Consider the following 22,145-nt stretch of genomic DNA (forward strand, 5'->3'; position numbering starts at 1 on the left):
ATATATATATATATATATATATATATATATTGGTTTTACTAAAACCATCTCAAACATGGAATACTGCGTGCCCTTTTTTCCATTTAAAGTTTCAAACTATACGATACATGCAAAGGAATATATTATTCTTTGCAGGTATCAAATGTGTATACAATTTAAAATAATTTATGAGAGCTTTAAAGCATGAAGAAATATGTGAAACCTGCCAGACAAGTTACGAGAATATAATGAAGTGTTGAAGTTCCTTACGTGCTTCTCCCCTACACTCCCGCAGCCTCCCCACCTCCAGGAAGTCAACATGACATTGAAGTTTTTGTCAGCTGCTTCCTGTTTTTATAGTTTTGCCATATACGCATATCACCTAAATGCTACACAATTTAGCTTGATTTTGAACTTCACAAACATGATGCCGTATGTATTTTTCAGCAAGTTTCCCTTTATTTTTGTTTTTTTTACTCATTTATTTCACTGCTATAAAGTATTTCACTGTGTAAATGCATCGTGGCTGATCCTTTCTCCTGTTAATAGATATTTGGGTTGTTTCTCGTTTGGGTCTATTTTTGGATAATGCTGCTGAGAAGATTCTTGAAGGAGAGTTTCTCCCTGGCTGTGATTTACAACCAGGAATGTGTGTGGCTCTGAGGAGACATGGGGCTTTCCAAAGGCACAGGAGCATAGACAGCTTTCAGGGAATCAATTTACAAATCACCAATTTCTGTTCATACATTTCCCTTTAACTAACGCTTTCTAGCTTCTCATATTTGATAGCTCTTTTCCCACTTTACAAAAGAAAAGCATACCTCTCACTCATCCAGATTCTTAATACACCGCATTAAACTGGAGTCTAAAAAACTCCAGAATGACAAACAAAGGGATATTTTAAATTTTTATGATGATGTTGAGAAAGCGAATGACTTTAATGAGTGGATAACAAATCATTTTGCAAGGCAGGTGCATTCCAGTCCTTTGTTGTCCACAGAACCCAGCTTTCAGCTGCTAGGTTATTAAAAGTAATTTCCAATGATAAAATCGTCAATCATAAATCACTAGGTGATATTTAGCTTATAGTTGGGAATGAATTCAAAGAATTGAGGGACATGGCTAAACAAAACTCCTTCTATTCTTCTGTTTATTTACAAGAACGGAAATTCTTAGCACCTATGTCCATAAAAACAATAAATAGGAATAAAATTAATGCTGTAATCTGTCTCATGCTAGCCATAAATAATATTTATCCTTAGATACATGAAACCAATGGAAAAAATTTCTATCCACTTCAATATGTTTTCAATAAAATTTTAGTTTCATAATTATTAAAAATTTTTTATTCGTATTGTTTTAATCAACCATGTACTATCAATAACTGTAATGATAACTCACTTTTTGATATTTAGGTATCTTGATACTTAGATACTTTAATACCAGAAGAAATGTTTGATACTTAGAACCTCATGGTCATACAGCATACCTTTGAAAAAAACTGAACTTATACATATATTTTTGCTCTAAAGATGTGTGGCAGGGTAACCAATTAAAGATTTTCAAGCGAAGAAAATTATTCAATTTGGATAAAATTATGTAGGGAGACATAGAATAAAAAATACAGGCCTAAGGAGTAAAAGAAGTGATTACAAAATCTTAAACCATTTAAGAACTTGACCCTGAGTTTTTTTTAAGTAACCTCTACACCCAACATGGGGCTCAAACTCATGACCCCGAGATCGAGTCACGTGGGCCACCAAATGAGCCAGCCAGGTGTTCCTGTTTGTTTTCATTTAAAGCCAATAAGCAGGAAATTATATTTGTGGCCTACATTAAAATATCCAATGAAAACCTGAGATAACAATGTAAAATCGTGCCAGTATCGCAGAGTTCTTCAGAATTCTTTTAGGGGTATGTATGCAGGTGAAAATACTGACAACCACTATTTGAGGGAATACACCCCCATGTGGAAGGATATCAAATGGTGTGCATACCTCCAATATTTCTAGATAATATTACATTGCTTTTCAAGTTGTCCAACCCCCTCGGAACCGCAGAGCTCCTAATTGCCGAACATCCTTCCAAACGTTGAGTATTGCCAGAGTTTTCCATTTTTGCCAAGCTAGTGGGTGTAAAATGGCATTTCATTGTGGTTTCAATTTGCATTTTCCTGCTTTAATGAGGTTGAGCGTATTTTCATATGTTTATTGGCATTCGTGTTACTATTATTTATTTTTAAGCTTCGCTAATTTGATTTACAAAAAGTGATGCCTCATTTACATTTCTTTGATAACGAACAGGGTTAATACTTTTTCATATGCTTATTAGCCATTTTTATTTTTTTATGTGAATTGTCCATTCACATCCTGCCCATTTTTCTATTGGGATTTTAGGAGCTTTCTTATGAATTCAAATGAGTTCTATTAAGGCTAAGCCCTTTACTTTGTCATATTTATTGTGTTGCAATCCTGGGATAAACTGTACTTTTTTTATATGATACCACAGTTCTTTTAATGTACTTATGAATGTGATTTGCTGATCTTTTGTTTTGGATTTCGGCATCAATATTTATAACTCAGATTGTCCTGCCAGTGTTCTGCTCTGTTTTGTTTTGTTTCATTTTGTGGAGGTGGCACTCTGTCAAGTTTTAGTATCATGTTAATGCTTGCTTCTTAAAATGAATTAGAAGATTTTTTTATTTTTTTTTTCTAGGCAGACTAATCAATTGTACTTTTTGGAGATTGTTGTTTGAAAAATTGACAGAAAGCAACTATAAAATAATCTACAGCTGAGTTTTGTGGGAGAAGAGTGATTCTTAAGGCAAGTTATTAGGGTTTCTTAAAAAAAATCAATTTAGTATATAGACTTTGTCCAGCATATCATCAATTTCATTAAGAACTTAAAACTTATCACTATTGATAAGTACAGTCTGGCTTATGAATTTTTTTAATATTTATTTATTTTTGAGAGACACAGAGAGAGAGAGAGAGAGGGGTGGGAGTGAGCAGAGTGAAAGGGAGACAGAGGATCCAAAGCAGGCTCCAGGCTCCGAGCGGACAGCACAGAGCCCAACGCGGGGCTCGAACTCACAAACTGTGAGATCATGACCTGAGCAGAAGTCGGACGCTTCACCGACTGAGCCAGCCAGGTGCCCCATGGCTTACAAATTTTTAAAATGTCCTTTATACTGATCATATATCCCTCTTCCGGTTACAAATTTTATATACTTGTACTTTTTATTTCTTACTTGGAGATGTCAAAAGATGAAAAGCTTTTTTTCTCACGGAACTATCTCCTAAAAACATTTATAAATTTGCTGTTCATCTTACTGATTTCTTGATTTCTCCTTTTATCTTTCATTTTTGCCCTTACTTCGGTTTGTCTCTAATCTGTTGAGTTGACTGCTTGACTTATTTATTCTTTTTTTGTTGACTTTCTATTTAATAATGAAAACACTTAAAGCCGTGTCTCGCTCTTATTATCTCTTTAGTCAAGGAGCAATTTTCAAAAGTCAGCCAGATTCTGTCTCGTCTTGTGGTTAATCCTCCAAAGATGCAACTGTCATCTTTCGTCTCCTTAAAATACCTTAGCTGGTTTCTCACCAGGTACTAAGTTTCAAGCTCTTGCCTTCCATTCAAGGTCCTCCATATTGTGGCCATTATACACACTTCTGAAGTCCACCCCTAGGATTTCCTGTACTTATATCCTATTCTAGAGATAAACTGGACGCTAGTTTTTCCAAATGTTCTAACCACCATGCATGTCCCTATGCTTTTCCCACAGGGAAGGCCTCCCTTCTCACTCTTCACCCACTAGAAGCATCAACATCTTGGCAGTCTCATTCAGACCTTCAGGTAGTTGTGGCTTCCCGAGTTGGGGAAGTCACACGGCGTTGGAGCCATCAGGTTATCTCCTGTTGGTCACTTGGGTTCACCTTGGACCAGTGCTGCACACAGGCTTGACAGGGTCCCGTGTGCTCAACGGTATCCTTTTTTGCTAATGTACGGGGCCTTCCCACACGAGCACACCCCGTAACCATACGATCGGCTCAATCGAGAATAACCATATATCATCCGAATCTGGACGCTTCTTTTGCTGTAAGGAGTCACTCGATAATTATACCAAGACAATGGATATAAACCAGACCTTTCCTGGAAAACGAGGACATAGGATCATCACCCAACCAGATCTCATGATCTGTGTCTGTACGTACTTAATATACGCATACTTTTCTTACTTCTCTGTAGGAAAGGGTTGCAGGGCATATAAGAGCACGTTGTATAAAAGTATAAAAAGAAAGGATGTATTGATATGGATGTCCCCGCCCAGGGTTCCTCAGTGTGCCTCTTTTTTGGGTTTTGTAGATAACGTACGTGTATTTTGGCTCTCGCCAATAACAAGTATCAGGATCCCTTGCCCTAACTGTAACCTCTTAGGGTCCAAGCTAACTACGGGGAGGCAGAGAGCCATCTGGTTCGAATAATCCCAGGATGCTTTATTGACCTCATAACGTCTGAGGCATGTCATGGGAGAGAGCGATGTGATGTCCCAAGCTTATCACAAGATACACACTGTCACAAAAATGTTATAGCTCCCGGTGTCACAATATTTTCTCAAGTCTTCTCCCAATTCCATTTGCTCTCCTATCACCATGACAACGCACACCTCATTAATAATGGAGACCTGGGGGAAAGCTTCTGGTGTCACTCCCCTCCCAGGACTCCCCTCTTGCTTTGGCATTCCGTGAAACCATTCTGATCCTAGACATCCGGCTTTGAAGACTCCAAGTTATCTCCATTTTGCATATCATATCTCCATTTTGCATACCAGATGCTGGCGAAATACTAAGAATGGTGAGAATGCAGGGTTTTGCCAAGATTTCCTAAAGCAATTAGCTGGCACAACAAACGAAACAGAGAAAGCCATTATTTAAAAAAAAAAAAAAATTAGATTTGAAGATCAATGGCTGAGTCCTGGTTCCGACCCCGAGAAAAGGGGAGAGGCAGATTCTAGAGTTTTTCACCTGTTTTCCTACTGCCTCTCCATTCCAGGCCTTAGGAATCGGGCAGCAAAGAACAGACTTTGAGAGAGGGATTGGTTACAGCTGTCTAGCTAAGTTTCTGACACCCTGGTGGTCCCTGGTACTTTTCCCTGTGTAGACTTGGTCAACTTTAAAAAGCCTAATAATGCAATTAGAAGAAGAAGGAAGAGAAGGAGAAGAGAATCCCAGCTCCAACACTTCCCAGTTGGGGGACCTCGGATAAACATATATCACTCCCCTGAATCACTGTGCTCTTTCACTAAAATGGAGACAGTAATACTAACATTGAAGACAGAAATTAATGCATATGAGCCTGTAATGTAAAGTGATCTCAGTGAAAGAAATAATAATACTAAAATCATCACCATCATCATCATCATCATCACCAAGGGGCTCAGGGAGGAACAGGTCTGAGCCCTTCCTCTGGATGTGCTGCTGTCATATCAGTTCCACATCAGCCACAGTCCCGGTTCGGGAGCACCGGACATCCTGTTGACCAATGGGAGAGATCCGAAGTGATTCCAGGGCCTTGGAGACCAAAACGAGGAAGGTCAGGAACGTGCGCAGTCAGAGTCAACAGCAACGGAAGTTGAGTTTTGACTTTCTGTCCTAGGAAGAGCAGACAGGCAGGTCAGAATAGGCATGCGTGCCTGCGGATTTTAAATATCTGGCTGTCCCTGCAAGAGTCTCTTTCCTGAGCACCTAACGCTGGTTTGCACGGCCATTCTACCTTCTTCCTCACTGGCTTGTGGAGCTCTCTAGACGCATGGGAATCCGTGCAGCAGCAAGGGGAGGCGAAGGAACGAGTCTTCTCATCTTTCCAAACACAAGGGCTCTGGCCCGTATGCTCAACACAGCGGAGCCCATTTTAAGTTTTCTTTCCTTCACTTCCCATTACCTAATCGGTCCTTTGCACACTGAGCCTTCTCTTCTGCTAAAATGTTTCCCTTGCCTTCCCTTTCTATTTCGGTTTCACGGTTACCACTCTACATCCAGCCCTTGTCAGCTCATGCCTGATTTAATTCAGCACCTTCCACGCAGATGTCCCTGTCTCCAGGGTCTGCCGACTCCAATACATCCAGCACAGCTGCCAGAAAAATCCTCCTTAGGCAACGTTTGCGTCACATCATCCCCCATCTCAAGGGCCCGCGGGGTCTCTGGTTCCCTCCTGCCTCCCACCTCTCTGGTCCCCGTCCTCATTGTTCCTCACGCTCCCCTCCACTGCGGCCAAGCCCAGTGGCTTCTCAAGGCCTACAGATGATTTTCTTTCATAACCTTTACATATCATTCCCCTGATCTGAAATATTCTCCCCTTCCTCTCTGTTAACCATGCCCCTGATTGCCCTTCAAGGTTAACTGAAAAGCACACGTTCCTGTTCATAGCCACTGCAGCTGGATGTTATACCTCAGCTTGTGCCAGACCTGGATATCTGTGGGATAAACAGTGATCCCTAAAATCCTTCCTGGATGCCCAAGTTAGCCACTAAGTTTGATCTTGATCCTTCCCCAGGTGCCAGCTTTATAATACGGCTCCACTGCCCCGCAATTCTCACTTGATGGTATGTTATTTTATAAGTGTTGTGGCTTCATTTCAGTCTCTCTCCAGAACGGGAGGAAAAGTCCCCAAAGGCGGTGATTCTGTTTTCTATTTGCACCCCTTCCGATCACATATGCATAACTGTGTGCATGGAACCAGCTCAAGAAATGGGTGTGGCTGCCTGAAGTAGGACGCTCCGATGGCCCTGGGAACATGACCTTTCCGTAAGAAAAATAAAATGGAAATAGCCTTGGTAGTCAGCCCTATAAATACATTATGGGATATCCTTGTGATGTAATATTACTCATACCTTAAAAACATTTTTGAAGATATGTTTAATGACATGAGAAAATCTCACTACATAAACTTGCTTTATATATATATATATATATATACATATATATGTTTATATATATATAATTTTAACATAAATATAATATGTGATGTCAATGTTAGTGTATAAAGATAAAAGATGGTGAGAAACAATGAAGGAAGGAAGGAAAGGAGGAAGGAAGGAAGGAAAGAAGGAAGGAAGGAAGGAAGGAAGGAAGGAAGGAAGGAAGGAAGAAAGGAGGAAGGGAGGGAGGGAGGAAGGAAGAAAGGAAGGAAGGAAGGAGGAAGGAAGGGAAGAAGGATGGAAGGAAGGAAGGAAGGACAGAAAGAGGGAGGAAGGAAGGAAGGGAGGAAGGAAGGAAACAGAAAGGAAGGAAGGAAGGGAGGGAGGAAGGAAGAAGGAAGGAGGGAAGGAGGGAGGGAAGGAGGGAGAAAGGAAGGAAGGAGGGAGGGAAGGAGGGAGGAAGGAAAGGAAGAAGGAAGGAAGGAAGGAAGAGGAAGGAAGGAAAGAAGGGACAGGTGAGCTAATGGGAAAAAAACAATGGAGCAACATGTAAATGGGGGTGATCCTGAGTACTTCTGGGTATTTTTAAACTTGTTTTTAAATTTATTTTCTGGGACACCCAGGTGGCTCAGCCCATTAAGCAACCTACTCTTGATTTTGGTTCAGGTTATGATCTCACGGTTCCTGAGTTCAATCCCCACATCAGGCACTGTGCTGACAGCTCTGAGCCTGGAGCCTGTTTCAGATTCTGTGTCTTCCTCTCTCGCTGCCCCTCCCCTGTTCGTGGTCTCTCTCTCTCTCTCTCTCTCTCTCTCAAAAATAAACATGAAAAACATTTAAAAGGTAAAAAATAAAATTTTGAGATTTAAGATACTTCTAGCTGATATAAAAAGGGGAGCTAGTTTTCAGTGGGTAACATCCTACTCGTCAGACCAGGTAGGAGAACATTTTTGGTGTTTCCATTTCGAAATGCTGCCAATCCCATCCCTTAAAAGACAAAATTGTCATGTATATCTCCCCCACCTCCACCACCATCAACCTAAGAGAGCAGATAAGTCTTCTACGGAACATTGGATTGGAGAGAGTATAGAAATACAGAAAACTAGAACACATTCTCCAGAGTCCTATACTGTTAAAAATAAGCAGAACTTTCTAACTGAGTCCCCACACCCATGGATCAGAAGAGAAGGGATTTGGGGCTAGCTGGCCAATAAAATGGGAAGAAATCCTCTTGTCTTAATCCCTTGGGGCCCCTATAACAAGATGCCACAGACTGGGTAGCTTATAAATGATAAAATTTATTTCTCGTGGTTCTAGAGGCTTGGAGGTCCAAGATCACAGCATCAGCATGGCTGGGTGAGGGCTGATCTCCAAGTCCGACTTTCTAAGAACTGGACTCCTCCGTGACTCCCGTGTCATATCGTCCGACATCTCATGGAATGTCTGCTGAAAAATCTATTTACTGACAGGCGATAGAGGACAAAGAAAACGTGGTAGGTAGGGGTGAGCACAGCTGAGGTTGAGGAGGGTTGAGCAGGTGCGTGTGTTTCCGTGTGGGCGTGCCTGAGCACGCGTGCACGTACCAATACTTCTACATTGACTGGAGCACATGTGAGAATACTGAACGTCATGATGCCCGGCACACCGTTTGGCTCCGCTCAGGCTATTACATAGTTTCATATCCAAATTGAATAATCGTCACTTTTGCCCAGCAGCATGAAGGCATGTACTGTTTCCAATTAACCTTGTCTCTAAGGAAAAACCTGTGTGTGTGACACAGAAAGGTGGGACGTGGCTTCTATCTGTGATACCTGTTATAACTCAACAAAACCTGCTGAAAGGTCTTCAGGAGCACAGGGGGGCAGAGAAGGGGAGGAAGTCTGGTCAGGGCAGGGTCTAGAGTGGTGGATGGAGAAGGTATCTGTGGGGCTGGCCCCTGCAGGGACAAGAGACCGTAGTCTTTTGTTTGCATGCCCAGTGCTCGCTTCGGCAGCACATATACTAAAATTGTTTGCATGCCCATATCCAAAGGGGAATGTGGAGGTAGGAGTGCTTATCATCCATCCATCCATCCATGTAACAGACATTCATCGAGCACTTACTATGCACCAGTCATGGTTCTGGGCATTGCAAACAGAGCATGCTGTGAAGCAAATCAAAACATTTCTCTTCTTTATAGAGCTTATATTCTAAAATGGGATATAGATGATGAACAAATAAGGAACTTGTAATGCCAGGAATAGTAAACGGTATGAGGGGGCATGGTGAAGAGAAAGGGTGTAACCACAGTGATGGGAGGGGGGCGGGCAGCGGTTAGGGAGTGCCTGTCTGAGGGGGTGATACTTGAGCAGAACCTCGAACAAAGGGAGGGGAAAGCCATGAACACATCTGAGGAAAGAAAGTTCTAAGCCGAGGCAATCAAAAGTGCAAAGGCACTGAGGCCAAAGCACGCTTAGGGAGACCAGGTGGAGATCATGCAGAGACATGGCCGCCAAGTTCAGGGACTTTGAATTTTATTCTAACTTGATGTAAAGCAATGGGAAAGTTTCTCATACAGGACACAATTATCATGTGCCTGAGAGAGCTTAAATATATAGGTATAGATGTATCTAGATTATACTTGGAGAGAGAGAGAGAGAGAGAGAGAGAGGTCTCTAGGCTTCACCTCTTACTTCAGCCACCTCTGAAGGTCCAGGGCTCCCACCAGCTTTGCTCAGACACATTCCAACAGCACCATATCTTAGCCTCATCATTCACTGCTCGCTTCCTGCCTCAGAGCTTCTCTCATTTCCAACTCGGACTCACAAGTCTGATCTGGAAGGGCCAGCAGTTAATGCCCAGTCGGGCTCTCCCTTGACCAAAGGGGACCAGACAGTGATGGAGGCACACTTCCCCTTACGTTCCCCTGGAAGCCAGCTCTCGTTTGGATTTCATATTCCCCTTAGAAATCCCAGTAGGATCGAGCATCCGTCTCTTGCTCAGGGTCCACCTCCATGACGCCTCCTTGTATCACCCTGCCTGTCCCCTCCTCCCTGCTTTCACTCTCTGTCTCTCGCGTTCCTTCTGTCTGGGATCGGATTCCTAAATAAACTTCCTGTGTATTTAGCAGGCGTGGCGTGTAGGTGTCTCCAAGCATAAGACAATACCACCAGCCCCAGTTTACAGATGAGGAAGTAAGGCTGAATTTTCCAAGGTCACGCTGGAGTCAGGAATGAAATTAAGGTTTATCTGGCTCCGGCAACCATGCCCTTAAACACTCCATGATGCTGCCTCCTACTCAGAATTTGACAGGTAGGAGTTTTTCTTGTATGGATGGTCCTTCCTGCTGGGAGCAGACAAAACTCTGGGTCAATGATAAAGTTACAGCAGGTTGGCAAGAATGAGAAGGGTTTCAAGTGTGGTCCACCTGATGGAGATGCGGGGGACGGTCCAGGTATAGAAGAAAGGATCAGACCCGACTAGGGACTGGATAAGAAGCCTGAACCCACGGCTCAGGAAACATACGGTTGGCTGCATTCAAGGGGCAGTTGGTCCAGAGTCCTTATTCCCACTACCCTGGATCCCCGGTGTCTGATGGCACAACAGATGTCCAAGATGACTCTGCAACAGGCACGTGAAGGATCTCACGCGGAGGCACCTAAGTGTAGAGGGATCTATGTCAGCCATTTTTTTTTAAAAGATAGCTATAGCCAGATTGATAAGAAACCAAAAACACCATAATTTTTAGTAATAATAGCTCCCTCATTCAGCACTTACTGTGCCAGGCACTGTGCTAAGGGCTTTGCATAAATTACCTTTTTTAGAACACCGTGATGTAGATACAGCTATTATTCGTATTTTAGCGATCAGGATTAAAGTGGGTAACTCAGCAAATGTCACACAGGTAATAAGTGATAGAATCGGGGCTCAGACTAAGTCTGCGTGATGCCAAGGGTCTTTGTTCTTAAGCGCTTCTCTGCAATGGCTGAGTGAAGAACTTTCTGGGGAGACAGTGAGAAGCTGTTGGAGACACTGGGGGCAGGACATGGTGAGTAAAACTACTCCGACACCCGTGCGTATGTTGAAATACTTCTAAGAAGAAACAAGTAGAGTATTTTAGTGGTCCAGAAGAAGGTGACATGAGATGAAATTAAGGGAGTTAAGACAGAATTTGACCCAAGTGAGACTGAAGAAATCTGTGAGGCCACAGTTCCAATTAACCAGAGCACAAAGGAAAGAATAGAATCTTGGAAGATTCAGAAACGTTGATTCTGATTGGATAGTGATGGCGTCATTAATAGCTACCGGGGCGTCAGCAGGAGTGGGAGGGAAATGGTAGGGTCGGAATTGGGGGACAGAATTTGAAGCCTTCTATGAAATGCATATCCCAAAGGCTGATTGAAATGCATGTGGGGCTCCGAAACGAGAAGGTCTGCAGATGTAGATTTAGAAATCATCCCTTAGACGGTCCCAGTCTTGTACCCTGTAGGCGGGGTCAGCTGGAAGAAAATGCTGGGGCACCCCCGCCCACTTACACAGAAGAGCCTGGATTCTCTCATTCCTCTTGCCCATCTGCCTTTTTGCCCCTTACGGACGCTACGTGACTTTTGACTCTGCCGTTTCCAACAAGAGAGTCACCCACGACCTGCGTTACTGGTTTAGATTCCAAGCTATTTGATGGTAGGGACCATGCCTTAAACTTGTCTTTCTTTTCTACCGAATGGCGTTGCCGCAGATTGTGGGCACGATCTCCTCCTGGGCTTTTAATTTTTACAAGAACAAATTCTGAAATGCCAGCGCAGGTCAGCATTCGCCTTCAGTCAGGAGCCACATGGAGAAGAAGCATTGACATCCAAAGCCCTCCTCTAAGGGGCATCATTTTAACCTCAGTCCTCGGCAGGCCTTCCTGTGTATGTTCTCGACTCTCAATTCCTGCGTATCACCGACATGCTAGTCTCCTAGTATTCCTGGTCTGATTTCTAGCCTCAGGCATTTGAGACACAGGAGCTTTGCAATTAAATTCTCCCCTCCAGCCATACTGACCCCAAAGCTTACTTACGAAATTGCTCAAGTTTATTTATGGCGTTGGTTTTGTTTCTGCGTTTTCTGGGGGCGCACAGAGCCCTCGTCGCAGGTAGAGCTGCTTTGCAGTGCTCTGAAAGACGTTCTCCTTCAGGGCACTGATGCCACATTAGCTGAGCCCTTCCTCCTCCTGGATCCGTGGGCCTCTTCGACCACCGGCAGAGGCAGGTCGGGCCCCCCAGCAAATGGGTAGAACTGGCAAGGCCAAGCTCTAAAACCGTCCAGCCCAGTCACCCCATAGACACGGTGGTCTCTGCTGACCAGTGCCTTGTTGGCTGTCCCCTCAGGACCCCCCCCCCCCCCAACGAGCTGTCTTCCTCAACCACCCAGCTCAACAAGAATGTTATGGAGTAGCTACTTGTGGTGTAGGCCCTAGGTTAGGTTGGGGAGCCCACGATGAAGAAAGCGCGATTCTTTCTACTCAAGAATCTCCCACTTTGCTTCTGTGGCAAATGCAGCGTCCGAGGAATGTTTACGGGAACAACGGAGTAGGTCTCCCTAACTGGCTCTGTAGGGAGGAAAGGCCTCTTAGATGCAGGGCTGACTTACCCACTGGGCCAGGAGGCTCAGGCTGAGGGCCCACAATACTTTCAGAAACTCATGAACATTTTTAAAAATGTTTAAGTTCTTTTAAACTCAGGAAAAAAAGATGAATATAATTATAATGAATATATAACAATAAATTTAGCCTTTATTTTTAAAACATTTTTATTTATTTTAGAGAGACAGAGTGCAAGGAGAGTAGGGGCAGAGAGAGAGAGGGAGACACGGAAGCCGAAGCAGGCTCCAGGCTCCCAGCTGTCAGCACAGAGCCTGATGTGGGGCTCGAACCCACAAACCGTGAGATCATGACCTGAGCCGAAGTCGGCCGCTTAACCGACTGAGCCACCCAGGCACCCCATATTCAGCCTTTAAATCAATGTAGTTGTAAAACATATTATTATTAATTATTATTATTATTATTATTTGGGAGAGTGGCCCATAAAGACAACATGGCATAGGGCCAACGAGAGTCACAATGTGGCCCCACCTGGATGAGGTGACTTCAAGGCAGAGGAGAAGATATCTAAGAAACGTGGGAAGAGTGGAGGAGACCTGCTGGTTGAGGGACCAGGGTAACCATAGGTCAGGAATCCCAGCAACCCAGAGATGCTAGGGAGCCTCTTGCACCCAGGAGGTAGCGAGGGATTAGGGCAAGACGAAGGCAGGGACGTGACAGAGAGAGGACTCAGCCACCATTATCAACGACCTGGAATTTGCCATAACCTGTACCTTCCAGGCTCCCACTTAACCCGCTGCACCAAATCAAAACTTGCCAATCCTGTGCCCCATTCTCTCCCCGCTAATATTTTCCTTGAACCATAGTCTGGGTAACAAATACGCATCAAGGTGTTACCGCCCAGGGACAGATTCCTACGCCACCTCCCCTGGGAAGGTAAGCCATGCTCTCCGTAAAGAATTGTTTCCAGTGGTAGGTGAGGGATGAGATTTGGGAGCAGGAAGGCTCTGGGCCACCCACCCTTCACTCTGTGTCAGGGCCCCAGCTCTGGAAGCCTCTGGAAGGCCGGTCATGGGCCATCACTGCCGTCCTCCTTCTGTTTACAAAGCGTCCAGAGGTCTGCTCACGGAGTGACCATTTTTGAAGCATGAAGTGAAAGCAGATGAGAGCACAGGAAAAAAATGTTCATTATCCAGAGGTACCAGAGTGGCCCCCCCCATCCTAATGCATGTGTCACTTAAATACACTTGTGAGAGGTGTTCATTATTTCCCCCATTATTTAGAAATGTACTTCAAAGACCCCTCGAACGGCCGTGTGCCGTCACATTGTTTAAACATATGACTTGTTAAATCACCACCCTCACAGCCCTGAAGCTCTGGGGTTATATCATCTCAGAGCAGACACAACTCAGAGGTCACCCCGCTGCTGAGGGTTGTCTCAGCGACTCCCCACCTCGGCTGATGGTTAATAAGGATCAGCTTTTGAAAGGCAAGGTCAAGAGCACTAAGTGACTTTGGATGCTCACTGATGGTGTGTGAGTTCATTGTTCCCAGAGGCTGTTGAACATCCAAGTGAGGAGAGCCCATTGTTGTCAAGACGCCATGGAGACAAAACCTAGCCTCGCCACCCGCCTAAGCCTGGCGCGGAATGGGGGCTTCCGGAAGGATCCGACCCTCGACTTGAGGAATGGCTCCCTTTAGGAAGACTTGTTTACATGGAAATGGAAACCTGTCAGAGATGTAGTGAGTGTTGCTCGTGTGCATTATCAAAGAACACCTTCAAGGATCTTTTCCTCCGGGGGCACTCTAGTGTTTATTTACAGGTCTTTAAAAATGTAGGATAGAAATGCTTATGGCAAGCCACTGATTATAGAAAATCAAACGGAGAGGCATTCATTGATTTGAGAGGAAAATAAGAGTCAGGGGGAGGAAGGTTGCCAACTTCAAAAAAATCAATTCATGTAAATTCATCAAGAAGATATCTGCTCCATCAAGAGACGTACGTCTCCCCTTTCTCTTGTCTTTGGCGAAGCAGCGGCTAGCCCTTATCGTTTCACTACACGCTTTCCCCCTCTACACCGGTCCACATACTTTGGCTCTGCATGGCTGCTTCGCAAAGAGTGTAAGGTTTTTTAGGAAATCGAAGGGGAACCTACAGAAAAATGGGTAAAGACCCTGTGGCCGCATATCGGTCGAGACCTACCTCCGTATGTTTGTGGAAGGGGATGGCGACCTACCCGGGTGGCCCATCGTGTTGTCGGGGCGAGAGCTCCTATCACTGCTCAGAGCAGAAGGCACCCTCAGCTGATTTCCTTTGTTCAGTTGATGGCTCTCTGGATCTCCAGTCAAGCAGGCTCCCACTCCTGCAGATAGTATCAGTCACTTCCTTTCCTTAATCCCCTAGGTGCTGCCTGCTGCTAACTCCACTGCCTTCTTCCTTGGTCATCACCCGTCACAGCGAGTCCTGCCCATCCCACGCCGTCCTCACCCTAAGGCCCGAACATCTGCAACAGCGTTTTATCTCTTTCACTTGCTGCCTTTCATTTTCAACGTCTCTTCAAGTTCACTGTGTTCAATGGCGCGTCATGCTACGGTGGCCAAAGCGTAGAAGTGCGCAGGCTGTTTTCCGATCCCTGGGCGTTTCCTCTGGCCGGTCCTTTCTCCAGTGGGAAGCGAGGACTTACGATACAGCTCCTGCCATGGTCTCCTGGGCCTACCTCCTCCGTCTCCTCGTGAGCCGACTCCAGACAAGAACTCAGACATCTGTAGAGGAACAAGCAATGGTCTGTGGGCAGCGTTCCGCTCAAATGCACGCTGAGAAAAGAAACGTTCCTTCAGAGAGAAGAGTCTGGTGATGTGCGGCTCCTTGAAGCAAATGCTTCTCTCTCTTCTCCATGACAGGTTGGCACTTCGGTTTCAAACTTCCATACCCCGTGAGAGATTTCCTGGAACATCGTTGGAAAAATGTATACAAGTCTCCCCTTCTCACAGGGCAGGAAAAGGAAAAGTCTGGACCCTGGGCCAACTTCCAAATGAGGTTTTCCAGCCTCACTATTTCTATCAAGGTTTCTTTCTTTCTTTCTTTCTTTCTTTCTTTCTTTCTTTCTTTCTTTTTTAATGTTTATTTTTGAGAAAGAGAGAGAGAGAGAGACAGGCAGGGGAGGGGCAGAGAGAGAGGGAGACACAGAATCGGAAGCAGGCTCCAGGCTCCAAGCTGTCAGCACAGAGCCTGACGCGGGGCTCGAACTCAAGAACCGCGAGATCATGACCTGAGCCAAAGCCGGACGCTTAACCCACTGAGCCACCCATGAGTCCCTCTATCAAGGTTTCAAATGCCCCACGACCAAGTTTTATATAGGAAAAAAGTTCAAAAAAATGTTTTTTTCCCCTATCTCTTCAGACCATTTGAAGAGAGGCAAAGTGGATTTTTTACCAAAAGTTTTAGATTGTCCAGGAGATAGCTGATGTCCTTTCCTAATGGCACATTATGAAACCATGCCAGGCTTAAAGGAAAATTCTGAGTCTTTGTATAAAATTTTACAAAGAAGCCACCCCTATTATCTTTCCTCTGGAAAAGATTTTAAAAAAATGCTTCTCTGTACAACGTGGTGTCTTTGTCCTTTCCTGAAAAAGCGTTGAACTAGACCTGAGTTCGGTTCCCACTTTTTCTACTAACTAGTCCTTGGCTAGTCCCTTCCCGTCTCTGCCAGTGTGTGCGTTCCTCTGCCAAATAAACAAAGGCGCAATGTAAGGTGCCTGCGGCTTTCTCTCCTGGTATAAGGCTGTGACCTTGTGGGGGTTGCTAGAACACGCTCCCTTGGGGAGTTCTGAGACCAGACAAAGAAGCCCGTCTCCAGAAACTTCCCACATTAAGCAAGTGCAGTGACACCCACGTTAGGCTAGCATATTTTTGACTTCTGATTTTAGATCTTGCAAGGGAATTGGAGACAAACAGTATTTTCTCCCCCAGTCAAAGAAGAAAGGTTTCGTTCCCTAGTTCCTCATCAATCCTAGCATGTTTTCTATAAATGCCCCTCGAAAGCTCATACTTTCACTCTTTGCCAAAGCTGGCTGAGCTCCTGGCTCAGGCTGGGGAACAGAGGAAGAATTACGAGTTTGGTTGAACACACTGGCATGCGTGAGGCTGAAGCAGTTCTGTGTATCAGTAACGTGTAATGACAACCTCCCATCTGTTCTCTGGAACTCTTCATCTGAGCCTTCATCAAGCTGGAAATCTGGAAGGAGATGAATGCAAGGGGGCTGTTTGAAAGCGAGACGTGAGCTCAGAAGTACTCGCAGAAAGGGACCCACCGAGGGTCGGCGGTGGAGAGGCTGGCCAGCTGCAGAGCTCAGGAAAGAGGGTCAGGGGTCTGTGAGGCCAAAAGGGAGGTCAGGGACCGGAGGTGCGTTCTCCAGCCCCCGGGCCTCTGCTTCAGAGTCTTGAGAGTGCCGCGCAGCGAAGGGTCAGTCCGGGAAGCAGCAACCGTTCTCCAAACTCCTTGGCGATCGTGAGGCCCCGGATTCTCCCAGGGTCCTTTGCGAGCACAGACCTCTTGACCAAAACCGGAACTGAGAGTCTAGCGAACGTTCAGAATGTCCGGCATCCCCACGGATGGCCCCGCCTCTACTCTTGGGGAGAGAAAAGATGGGCCGCAGGGAAAGGAGGAGGACCGAAGACAGCCTACATCCAATCCAAGCTGGTGGTCTTGGAAAACAAACCACAACAGGAGAAGATCTGGGTCTCTTTCACAGGGATAGAACCTACGCTCCGGGAGTCCTGGGGAAACTCCGTCCAGGGAAAGCAGGCAAACAGAACGCAGTGTGCCCGCCGGGTTCCCAGCGCTGACTTGGCTGGCTGGTCCCGGCCAGCATCTATCCCCACGCTCTCCGGGAGCCCAGGGCTGCTAGTGTTGGCCGCAGGCAACGGGTTAGCCAGCAGGAAAGCTTATCAGACTCCCCCAGTTTCCCCCAGGGAAGCCACCCCCTCAGGGGACAGGAGGGGGACCTTTTCACGGATTTGATGAATGCTATTGGGGATGGAGATCACAGTCGGGGGACAAAAGGGGAGCGTGAGCAGAAGACTCTGGAGTTTGTGGAGGCTGAAATACGACCTGTGAGAAGCCAAGGGGAGAGCGAGCTGCCGACTCTGGCCTGGGCCGAGGATGGACGGCTTCCTGGCGGCGGGCTTCATAGTTTTCATCCTCCTGATTCACGGAGCAAATTCACACGCCCCTCTGAGCTGCTCTCTGTGCCCCACGGAAGTTTCTCCAGCCAGCCCTCTCTGCTTTCTGTCCCCCCGAATTTGGGCCCCTGGGAAGACCTCTGAAATGTAAAGCAGATAAAACTGTTTCCCTGACACCGGAAGCTATTGCTAAACATCCCTCCCAGGGAGTCTCAATAGAAATGAACGTTTTGAAAGGGGCTTCACTTCATTCATTCATTCATTCATTCATTCACTTTACATTCTGGAGGGCATCCCAGATACCAGGCAAGGTGATTAAGGAGCTGTCTCGTCGGAGAGAGGGGGACATACGTAGATGAGGCCATTCCAGAACCAGTCTAAGGCAACTGTCAGGGAGGATAGACGGCGAGAGATAACAAGCCCAGTGTTGCTATGGAGAGAGATGCTTGGGGTCTTGACCTGGTCAGAGAGGGCTCAGAGGAGGGGAGTCCAAGGCGAGCCTTGCAGAACAGTGAGGCTTTGAGTGGAGCAAAAGGGCAGAGGTGTCCTAGAAAATTGGCAGAGGAAAGACTTTCGCTTCTCAGGCTGAATCCCTGCCCGTCCTCCCCACCCTCCGGAATCAGCAGGGGATTGCACCAATCACCATCTCGTCAACCACAACCCATACCCCAATAACATGCCTGAAACCCACAGACGATACATTCCCAGGAGACCTGGTCAGCGTGGCCCCCAGAGCAGCAGCACCAGCAGCATCTGTGAACTCGGTGCAAATGCAGAACCTCGGGCTCCTCCAGACGGACCGTCAGCATCTGCATTTAATGGAGCCAGGAGACCCATATGCATGTTAAAGTTTGAGCAAAGGACAGGCTCCCAGATTCCTTCCTCCAGGCTCCAAGCTCTTCTTCCTTTTTTTTTTTTTTTTAATATTTATTTATTTTGAGAGATAGAGAGAGAGAGAGAGAATCCCAAGCAGGCTCCCCACTGACAGCATGAAGCCCAATGTGGGGCTCGAACTCACAACGTGTGAGATCATGACCTGAGTGGAAAGCAAGAGTCGGTGGCTTAACCCACTGAGCCACCCAGGTGCCCCTCCAGGCTTCTCTTCCTCACCCTCTTAGCAGGGTAAAGAGAACTGTCCCGACCCGAGCCCGACACGAGCCTAGCGGGAAATCTCAGCATTCTGACCCCTGAGCTAGCCTGTGGCGCCTGCCTCCACACACCCATCCTGGCTGGCTTGGGAAACGCAGTTGTGTTCTGGAAGTGCTGCCTTCTGGGGCCGGCGTAGCTCCTGCCCCAGTACGAGCCTGTCACCACGCACAATGCCTCTCAGATACAGGACGGTAGGAGAAGACGGGCCGTGGAGATGAGAGCCAGCCTCGTGGAGGTGGGGAGTCAGCCCTCTACTCGAAGGGAAACGACCCAGGTTTGAATTTATGACTCCGCCATTTAACCTCTGCCGTGTAACCCAGGACTAGTCACCATTTGTCCGAGCCACCGTTTCCCTAGTTGTAGAAAGACCTGTGCCACGGTGCAATGATACGAGACAGTGCCCTTCGGTCCCTGGCAATCGCTCCCCGAGCTGATGATGTGCTGATGTGCGTGAGAGTCCAGACGGCACCAATCTGTGCTGGATCTTAATGTATCGGCCCCCAGGGAGCTGGGGCTCTCACCACATCGCAGTTGGGGAACGGGAGGCGCACCTCCCCAGCCCTAGGTCGTCAGAGGCAACCACAGCGTAATTGCCCGGCCCGGCCCTGGGTCCCTCCTGCTTCTGCTTTGGAAAAACCAATGCACAGACTTGGCTTGATCTTATAATCTTGACCTATAGCATAGATAGAGCCCCAGCAGGTCCGTTTGACTTGGGGACCCTGCGAAGGAGTGAAAGTGTGACGGGGACGAAACAACGTCCCAGCCTCATGGATTCCCCATCCACCCTGCCATTCCTGTTGACGTCTGTCAACAGCTGCTTCATTAGGTGGCCCGATACGCGTAATGGACCCCCTATTTTCTACTACTTCAGGTTGAAGGCCCCCGACCTGCCCTGAGCTGCCAGCCTTCAGTGAGTGTGGTCTCCCCAGTGGGGCTGCATACACCTGCCTCACGGCACACTCTACCTTCACGACAATCGGCAGGATAGCTCAGTGAGGCTAAGGGATGTGAACATAGTCATAGGCAAATAAGGGCCAAGGTGGGGACAGATCAGAGATGACCTGACCAGAGAGCCCAAGACACTGGCTTTCGTGTTTGTGTTTCCCTGTGTGTGTGAGTCTTAGAACACTCGTTCCGAGGCTTGGTAAGAGGCATTTAAAAAACAAAATCTGTAGCGACGTACATTTAAACATTTTTAAATTCCGGACTAAATTAAGTGAAAGGATTTCCTTAGTGCAGGACTACTCAGAGCCTTGAAAATTTAGATATGAACTGCTAGTCTTAGAAAGAAGGTTAAAGCTTACTGAAATGTGGAACCCCTTTCCCCCCTCACAGGGCAGCCTGCCTGGCTGGAGATCCCCGAGCGCACCTCCTCTGTGCCGTGTTACCCCCCAACATTGGGTTGCCTCGACTGTGTAACCCCAACCGCCCCCATACCCTTCCACCAGCTTGGCCTTCCTACCTCAGGAAATCGTCCAGGAAGTACCGCCTTAGCACCTTGGTGGTGTTTTCTTGCCTTCTAAATTCTGTCTGCCCTTCAAGGTCCCGACCCAGCCCTACTCTCTCTGTGACGCCTTTCTGGCACACTCCAGCCTTCCTCATTGTCTGCTTCTCTTAACTTCTGCCACATTTGTAATTCTATTTAAAGACTGGTTGGTTGGCATCGTAATGTGACGACCGGCCAGACAGTCCCCTTAAAATAAGAAGCGTGGCTTGCACTTCCCCGTTGCTCACAGGGTCCTTGACCCGAGGGTGGGAAGTACTTAATCAGGACTTGCTGATGGAATGTGGGGTCTCCCTCCTGGGTGCCAGCCAGCTCTAGGAATGGCAGCTGGGGCGGAGGGGAGTGGTATTTGCACGTCAACTTAGTTTCCGTCTGGTTCCCTTTGCTGGGTCCCAGGGGAGCAGCTCCAGAGCTCCATCGGCAGGTGCACCAGCCGTAAGGGCTCCAGGGACGCCAGTGGTTAAAAAAAAAAAGCAAGCCGAGCCAGGGGACGCTGGTCCAGCTCCACCCAGCCACACTTCCCACCCCCACCCTCTAGTGGATGTGCTAGACTGCAGACTCCCTACGACAAGTCCAAAAAGAAAAAAAAAGAGAAAAGAAAAAGAAAACCAGAGTTTCTGCAGCCTCTGGGATCATTGCCCATTTGTAATCTTTTTCTCTTCCCGAACTTCAAGCCTCCTTCTGCGTCCCGTTGTATCTGTCTCTTGCCTGTCTGTCAGTTTGCCTCCCTTTTCAAAAAACCTGAATCAAACACGGAGCAAACTGTCTCCCTCTCCTGTCTGAGAGCAGAGAATAAAGCAGTCACATGTCAGGGGCACATTTGCAGGTTTTATTTTCATCAGCAATATTCTTCCCCCCCCCCCCCCCCCCCCCCCCCCCCGCCATAATTGCTATAGAAACACCAAATCCCCTTCCGTCCTTTTGTACGTGCTGACAGACTTCACTCCAATGTAGCCCCCAGATGAACCTCACCCAGGCTCAGCGCGGGCTACAGCGCCCAGGGACGTGCAAGGGTGGGTTGAGAAACACCTGTCCGGTTGAGGCCGGACGTGCCCTCCCTTCCCCGGCTCTGACTCTCCCTCATCCGACTTAAGATGCAGCACAGAACATCAGGGCCAGACACAACGCTGTCTGTGCAGCAGCATCCACAACAGAGGCAGCTCTTTGGGAAGAGGGGGGAAGGAGGGGTGGGGGCTTCTGGATGTGCAAACGAGCCCGAGCACCCGGAGGCTGGCCTGGCGGAAAGGTCCACCTCTGACGCGGCGGCCCTGGAGCTCTGCACCGGCTGCAGGAGACGGCTCGCTCCCCGAGGCCTGGAAGCCAGTCTCCTCACGCGCTTGCCCATCCGGCTGCATGGAGGCCGCTTCCAGATGCAGGGAAACGGGGACCGGTCCCCGCGGGGCCGGCTTCTCCCTGTCTGGCACAAGCACCTTCAGCTCCTGGAAGGGAGCAGGGCCAGAGCAGGCCGTGCGTGTCGTGTCTGAGCAAAGGGCCTGTGGCGACTCCCTCGTCAGGGACTCTGGCTCTCCGGAAACAGCAGCTCCGGAAGAAGACACGGATAGGGACAGGCCGGTGATTCCCGGCCTCAGTGACAGCACACGGAGGCCAGCCATGCGCGGGGGGTCAAAGACTGCCCTACAGGCCTCTGCCCGGGGATCTGAGCAGACAGAGACTGGCCGGACACGGAATAACCCTGGCCCACGACACCCCGAAGGATTTAGCCTGAGGCGCTCTTTAGCACAGAGCGTGGCTTGTGCGTGCTCCGGAAGGATCCCGTAAATCCCGAAATGAGTTTAGAAAAAGAAAAAGAAAAAGAGAGAAACACGAAGCAAAGCCAGATGCGTAGATCTTCA

The sequence above is a fragment of the Lynx canadensis genome, chromosome F1 (assembly GCF_007474595.2).
Source record: "Lynx canadensis isolate LIC74 chromosome F1, mLynCan4.pri.v2, whole genome shotgun sequence".
Classification (NCBI taxonomy): domain Eukaryota; kingdom Metazoa; phylum Chordata; class Mammalia; order Carnivora; family Felidae; genus Lynx; species Lynx canadensis.